The 8,262-nt window shown below is 44.7% G+C and overlaps 1 protein-coding gene across 1 annotated transcript in view; it reads left to right on the top strand.

Annotated features, from left to right (window-relative positions):
* The window catches only part of DCC (DCC netrin 1 receptor), a 260,983-nt gene that overhangs the window by 101,187 nt on the left and 151,534 nt on the right, over positions 1-8,262 (top strand). The window lies entirely within an intron of this gene.

Raw genomic sequence — 8,262 nt, 5'->3', positions numbered from 1 at the left:
TATATTTTTTTTTTTTTTATAAACATCATATCAACATTTATATAACAGCATTCCTTGTCTTGGTATGAAGGACTGTTTGCCTTGGGTGTTTATGGCTCTTACCTCCTCCAGCTCTTCCCTGACCATCTCCATAAACTATTATTACCTCCATATTTTCCCTTTCATCTTCGTCTGACGACACAGGGTCAGACGTCCTTTGCGTCGCTGGCAGAGGTGAATTTGTTGAGCCCTAATCAACCGGGGTGGCTTTTAGACCAGTTGAACTGGTATGAACCAGGGGAGTGGGCTGTGAAGGTTTTACACAATTGCAAATATAATCCACCTGCCCGGGCCGTGCTCACCGTGTGGATTAGAGCTGCACAGCTGATAGATCTTTTGTGATGACGGCGCTATAGATTGTTTGGTGTTCGTGTAATTTCTCATCGCGTGCGCTCATTTCACACTCGAAAAGGTACTGCGTATTTACTTGGGGTTTGTTTTATTTTCCTAACGCCATAAATGGTTTTATACCCGCGGAAAAATGTCGTGTTTTTCTCTTCCTGTACATCATTATGAAGAACTCACTGGAAGTAGGCGGGCCTGTATTTCACTGCTTTTACGATAGATTTCAGCTACCGGCTGGTGACTGGTGTGCTGGTGGCAGCTCAGCTGCTGAGGGGACTTGAGTGAGGATCTGTATTTAATTGGAAAACGAGTGGACGCGCATTGGATTCATGAGCGCTAAAGAACTGGTACCCCACGATTTTCCGTGAGCTCCCCTCTGCTGCATCTTTCATACGAAGGGGCTCAGTCTTGCAGGCAGGATTACCTACCCCTGCCTGGACATTCTCAAGCTTCTCATTGTGATTCCTAAAAAGATCCAGCTTAATTTAACAGCCGTACAGCCATTTCTTCACCAAAAGGGTTGTCAAGCAGTGGGACAGCCTGCCCACGGAAGTCTTGGAGTCACCATCCCTGGGGGTAGACGTGTAGACGTGGCGCTTAGGAACATGGTTTAGTGGTGGAGTTGGCAGTGTTGGGTTAACGGTTGGACTCGATGGTCTTAAAAGTTTGGGTTTTTTTCCGAGCTAAATGATTCCATGATTCTGTATATATAAGTTTTTTTAATTTATTCCGATGCTTGTAGGCATTGACAGCTACAGCAGCGCTACCTGCTGCAAGAGGCAGATGCTCCTAAACAGACACGTGCATCCTTCTGGTGCGGCTGAGCAGCCTGGAAGGACACGACACCCAAAGCACTTGGCATGAGAATGTGAAGCTCTGAAATTCCGATCGCCATTTCCGTGGCCGGTGTTGGGGGCGAGTGTCTTCTGCAGCGGGGTGTCACTCATCCCAAGGCTTGTCTGCAGCCACTGCCACCAGCCCAACCGGAACAGGGCGTGGGGCTGGGCGTGGGGATTCTCTTCTCCTTACGTTTCTGAAGTGCTTTGAGATTTGAAGCGGCCGTGACGTGGCAATGCCGGAGGGCACCGTTGGACTCGCATCTCCTTTATTTGAACTGTCTTAAAAACACACAGCTGGGTCAGAGTATTTTTTAATTCAGCCTTTTAACTTAGCAGTGAGGAGAAAATACTACTAGTCTTACGTAAGGCTTTTAAATAGTGATGTTTCTGAGATTAAAAAAAAAAAAAACAAAAAAAAAAACCACAAAAAAACATAGAAAGAGCTCACAGTGCATTCCCTTACGGTTCAAAATAATTTTTCTTCCAAAATTTCCATGGTGCTGAGCACCAGAAGGATGCCTTAGCCCCCTGCCCAACCTTCTTAACTACTCTCCTGCGGAAGACTGTGGGCTCTGTGTTAAAATAACTAAACAAATAACTAGAGAAAAAGAAAATAAAAATTCCACTAAGCTCCTGCCAGCGAGAGACTCAAAATACCACCTGCAGTCTAAAACTTTGGAATATGCACCTGCAGTCTTGCAAACTTCCAGACAAACCGCGAGATAAAATTAATGTCGTTTTCCTAAAAGGAAAAAGCTTCCATGGAGTTGCTTATGTGTTTCTTTGTGGGGTTTTTTTGTTTTTATTTTTTTTATAGGAGCTACTTTTCTGTTTGCAAAAAGAAATATTAGACTTGACATTAACCTCGGGGATGCAAAGGAATTGTCAGAGAGATTACTGCAAGTCCGGAGGAAGGCAATCATCTCTGGCTTTGAGAGCAGAGAGGATTTGCTTGACGACTGGCAGCATCACTGAGGCCAACACAGCACACGGCCACGTCAGGGACCATCCGGAAAAAATATAGTTTTGAACTCTCTCAGAAGGGTTTTTCAACTCGACCCTTTCAAAGGAACCTCTTTTGGAAGCGATTGCACTTACTGCTGTAGCATAATCACCGGAGCTCTTCTGATGGGATGCTCTTTCATCTTCCTCCTCAGCAAGGCGTCCCGCGTGGGCTCAAATGGGTTTGCTTGCTGATAAGGGTGATTGGAAAGAGCACTTAAAGGCAAAAAGCGAGTTTCTTCCAAAAGGATAAAACAAACCTCTAATCTATTGGGAAATAAATACACCTGCACTCAGGGAAGTTTCTGGTTCAGATGAAAGTTTAGATTTGAAAATGAGATATTCTGTGCCGTTTGCTGATAGTAGCAGAGTGGCGAGGGAAGAAATGAGCGGACATAGAGGTTCCCGTGAACGGGATCTGTCAGTAGATGTGGACCTCTTTGTATTCATTCGATTGCGCTTCTTTTCTCTTAAAATATAGTAGAATAAAGTCGAATTTAATGCATGATTTCTGAAGGGTATCACTCTTCAAGGTGTACACAGTGCACTGTCAAAATCCATCCTGCCCTACAGAACTGCTCCGGAAGAGAAAGGAGCTAGTTTAGGTTTCATTTGACGTTCTAAGCTCACTATAAAAAAAAAAAAAAAAAAAAATCCTCTTTCATACCCAAATAATAAAATCATCCAAAATATTTGGGAGCCCAGTGTAAAGGGTAAATCTCTGCCTTCTCATTTCCCAGTTTACTGCTGGGGTGTAGTGCCAATGGTGAGCTCTTAGGAACGGAGCCAGCCTTGAGTGCTGCGAGGGCGGAGGTGCTGCTTCATCTCTGGCATCTCCCACATCCACGTGCTGTTGAAACTTTCGTGTTAATTAATTATTTTTATTATTTCTATTTTTATTTTTTAGCTAGAGGTGGTCTTCATGCAGGAAGCATTAAATCCACCTCTATCTTTAAACCCCTTCCAAACCAACAGCATTTGTGGCTGGATATTGCCCACGTTTAATTCCGATCTGATTTCGACTTAGCGACGTTTTCTTTGTAAAACGGGTCCGGATTTGATCTTTCAGCTCACAGGCAGGTTCAAATTTGGATGCGGATTTGATGTGGAGTTTCGCTCTCGGCCTCAGTGTTCGTTCCTTTTTCTGCCCCGTCTGCGCAGGTTGGCTTCTCAATGAGCGAGCATCGATTCACCCAGGCACTTGATATTTAGGCGGTAGCGTATTAGTCACCACAAAGAGACACGGTTTATTTTTGTCGGTTTGCTCTTGATCTATCTCTAAACCAAACAAAATAAAAAAAAAAAAAACCAACCCCACTTCCCAAATGTAATCTCAAGACATATTTAATTACTTGTGCATAGTTTGAAATGAATTCTGCCTTCCCGGTGAGAATTTATGTTGTTAGATATAAAATTTTAAAATTTAATTGACAAGAAAAGCTTCACTGTATTTCTTTCTAAACAATCAGAAATATTTACATGGCAATATATTCCTTGTTTAGCATTTTAGAGGAGACCAAAAGCCCCAAAATACTGTTCAGGTTTTGATTACAACGTTTGAAATGTCAAGTTGGCTTTAATAGTGGGTCCTGATTTGTAGCTATCCTTTTTTAACTGACTGTTAGCAACCATTTCTTTTTCCAAATATATGAAACAAAATGCTCCGATCTTAAAATTAAAAAAAGAAAATTACTTTAAAAATCAGCAGTATTACAGCTGAACGTCAACCCCTTTGACCAAGGACTCTTTTGCAAGGTCGGGACGAGCGTTATTTTGAGTTGAACGTTCACTGAGAAGCTGTTTTTGGTAACAAATTAATAAATGTGTAGATAGTCACAACAAGCTATTAGATCTCCCCGTTTAGCTTCCTGCATGTCGCAGACTGAAGAAATGAAGCAAAGGAACGCTTAATTAAATAGGAAAACTTCTTCTTTTGATTAAAGCCTATCTTCAAAATTCAGCCGAAGTTCTAAAATATCACGCCCAGATGATCTATTTACATCAGGTTTGCTCATGATAATCAAGGACTTGATCATTCTCCCACAAAATAACGTAATGGGAGATTTAAAAAAAAATAAAAAATAAAAAATTTAAAGTAGCAAAAGTCCGTCCATTAAAAAATTAATAGTATTCATTCCACAGCAAGGAGCATTAACACGACTTGTCTTACTTGAAGTAACTAATTAGGTGTTTGAAACATTATAAAAGCATTTGTTACACACCTAAGATCATGCTGATACCGTAATGTAACATGATCTTCACTCACTGGAAATTACATGTCGAAGCCTCTATTTTACAAGGAAGTGGATGACTTTAGTCAAGGTCTTTTCTTTTTCGACCGTAATTGATGGCCGAGATGGCCTTGAAAAAGGAAAACCCCACGTGTAAAGGTGCCCGCTTCAAGGATGTTTGGTGCTTTTTTGCGATGGTTCTCGCTTTGCTGTAGCTTCTGTGGCCCCGTTAACCCCTCGCTGGTAAGCAGGAGCAGATCGTGGACCTTTTGAACGTGACTGAGACTCGTCTCTCTTAACTTCACGGGTCACTGGAGCTCTAGAGAGACAGGCAGGCACGTGTTTTACGGCGCTCATCTGATGGGGTTTCCGATACTTTTTTATACAAAGATGAGCGTGGGGTTGTTATATTCATAAGGAGTTTTTTCTCTTTGCTAGCTGAAGCGTTGAAGGTGCCATGGGAGACATCACTGCCCAGTGTGTCATTGGCCAATGGCCCGCTTAAACAAAAGGGTTAATTTTTTTTTTTTTTCTCACAGCTTGTAATTACATTGCCACAGAAACCAAAAACGGTGGGGTCAGAGGTTTGACAGTTTGAGGGAGATGACCCCATTTGGGTGTCTGTGATCACCTGGGTGCTGCAATTCCAGAAACCTGTGAACAGGAGCTCTGTGCCAGGAGAATAACCAGATATTTCTGTCCTGTGCCAGAAGAATAACCACATTTTTCTATCCTGGTTCACTTATTCCTCTAAATATCGATTATCCGGTCGCTGCCACGCTGTGAGATGGGGTGGGGTGGGCCGCTGGCTCTTCTTGCCTGGAGGCAAACCTCAGCCCTTTCTTTTGCTGTATTCCTCTTAGTCTCAGTCCCTGGATGTTGGATTGATTATTATTCAGTAATTACTTAGGAAAACCTGGAACTTTTTTTAATAATGTCCTTTTTTTTTTTTTTTTTTTTAAGTTGAAAGCTCTTGCATTGCCCTATGGGCTTTTAGTGTTGCGTTTGGAAGATACTCTACGTGGGATAGCTAGAAAACCAAAGCTATAGGAAGTAAAACATTAAAAAGAAAAGTTTAATTTGGTCACCACTTTCATGAGGTTCATGGAGGGAATATTCTGGCTGGCCAAAACCAGGGAAACTTCCCTCTCTGTCTTTTCAGCATGGGCTGGGGACAGCCCAGAGCTCCTGCTGTTCAACGCTGCTCCCAGACTGGAAAGCATCAAATTGCCAGAGCAAGCAGGGCTGGGCTCAAGTTAATTAGCCTTGGAAATAGGTGGATATTGCGAGATGGAGTGCGCTGCAGACACCTCCAGCCGCTGCCAGCCTGGGTGCTCTTCCCAGTGGGAGCAGCAGAGTTTTACCTGGATTTGAATTGATCTAGGAACGGTCCGGCCCATCGCTGGAGGTGATGAGCTCTTTGGGTTCATCAACTGGAGAGCACTGATGTGGTTACACGGCTCCTGGTTTGCACCGAGACACGTCCCGGGAGATGGGCTTGAGTATCACACCGCAATCCAATGGAAGATGGACCCCGGCGCTGCCGCAATTGCAGTTGAGGATGATTCAAAGCGCTTGCTTGGATGATTCCAAACGCCTGAGACCGGGATGTGACGCAGCAAATGCAGACCTGAGAAGCGGAACGGCAGCCCTGGCTCTCCTCGTGCCTCTGCGGTGGTGGGGCTGGATATTTTCCTTTGCTCTTCAACCTCAGCATGAGATACAAAATGGGCCGTGTCGGAATTCCACTTCTGCCCGTAGCGAGTCACACCTGTGCCCCAAAGGCCACGAGACAAGGGAGTTGTTCTGATTCAGCCCCTTTAGTTTAAAACGCAGATTTGGTTCAGCTCAGGAGGTCACTCAGTGGCAACGTGAATGCTGAGGGCACCAGACAGCGTCCGTTTGTTTTTTTTTTTTTTTCTTTCTCACTAAATAACGGGGAAAGACTTACTAAAAGAATGCTACAAAGCATTCCACCTGGAAGGCTTGCATATACGTATCACCACAGGTACCACTGCGGCAGAGAAGTATTAAAACAGAGATCTGACCGGAGTTTTATCACTTCATCTCTTTTTTTCTTCTCTTCCTTCCTTAGCACCATTTTGTGATTGAGCTAGTCTTGTTGCTTCTTTGCTGTTAATAGAAAAAAAAAAAAACTTGCTGGGCATGTTCTGTTTTCTCTCTTACTGCTGCGGGTTCCTGCATCTTAAAGGGGTTTTGAGAATTTTGTAGCTGTTTAGTTCAGATGTTAGTGACCATCTGACCCGCCCCTACTGTAACACTGCTTTCAGACCTGCCCAGTTGGTTACAAACCCATTGGAGCCATTTTTCAACGCAACAACTGGGTTCCTACTTCTAGAGCTTGCAAATAGAAAACCAGAGATAAGAGGCAAGAGAATAAAATAAGCCGAGTTGCTCAAGCACGGTTTGCCCAGTTAGAAAGAGCAAAGGCTCTGCCTGCCAGTGCCCTTGTCGGGGAGCGGCCACCGTCCACAGCTCTGCTCCGTGTTATCAAGTGCAACAGAAAAAATTCCTGCTGGAATAGAGGCATTAAACTCCCTTGTCTCTGCTAAGGGACGATCCAACCATTTTCCCCAAGGAACATTCACCCAAGCTTTGGTCAGTAAATCCTCGGAGGGCCCGAGCGATGGTGGAGCCTGGTGTTTGGAGGGCAGGACGGTCCTTTGGTCTGAAAAATTTCATTTTGAGGAAACGTTCCCCAAAGGTCCAATAATGTCCCTTCTCAGAATCGCTGCGATGCCTATTGCAGCCCAGAGAACCACGGCAGCGCTGCATGAAGTCTGACGATTAGTTGATTCGGTCTTAAATTATTTTTTTTTCTTTTTCTGCAGCACATCTACCTTTTAGTTGTTCGTTTTTCAGAGGGCTTCTAGGGAAGGAGAGGAGCGAGGCACTCCACCCATAATAAATCAGTTGCTAAAGCAATTTTGCCGACTCCTTTCTGCTGATTGGCCACGAAATGACTGTGATTTCATCCAATTTCAAACCCAGCTTTGCTGTTTAGGGATTGTGTTTTTCCCAGCTAATCCCACGTTAACAACTCTAGGTCTGTACCTTTCCCACCGATGGTTTCTCTCGCCGAGCAGCACAAAACCACGGCTCAGCAGAGCTTTGCTTGACCCAGGGCAGGGATGTCAGTGCCGGGATGCAGCTCCCCCTCGGTCACTGCTCAGGAGGAGAAGTAGCTGTTGCCCCACACACCAGTTTTCCAGGAACCAATGGCTGAGTTTGCATACGTGGGGTGGTGTCTAACCATCTGTCTGAATCAGGAGTGAGCTGGCCCTGAGCTGCCTGGATGCTCGTTTTGCCAAGGGGGGGGGGGCATATGTTACGTTCTGCTCCGATGATATTAGGATTAGACTGGATCTGAGGAAGGATTTCTGTGCAGAAGGGGCTGTTGGGCGTTGGAATGGGCTGCCCAGGGCAGGGGGGAGTCCCCGGGATCCCTGGAGGGGTTGAAGAGTCGGGCTGAGCCAGCGCTGAGGGATCTGGGGGAGTTGGGAACGGTCAGGGGGAGGCTCATGGAGGGGCTGGAGGAGCTCCAAGGGCTTTTCCAACCCAGGTGATTCTGGGATTCTGTGACAAGGGAGATGAGTGACTTGGATTCGTGAATCCCCAACAGAGAGAACAAGGGTGAGACAAGTCTCAAAGGCCAGACATTTATTAACCTCCCACAGTGTACTAATTGGATATACAATAATTGGCCAAGCATATAACAAGTTACGGCCAGGGATATAGTATGTCTAGTGTTACCTAATAATAAAAAGGAAAAAGGGGGGTGGGGG

This window comes from Athene cunicularia (genome assembly GCF_003259725.1).
Source record: "Athene cunicularia isolate RWA chromosome Z unlocalized genomic scaffold, athCun1 chrZ_part1, whole genome shotgun sequence".
Classification (NCBI taxonomy): Eukaryota; Metazoa; Chordata; class Aves; order Strigiformes; family Strigidae; genus Athene; species Athene cunicularia.
This window is presented reverse-complemented; position numbering and strand designations above follow the sequence as displayed.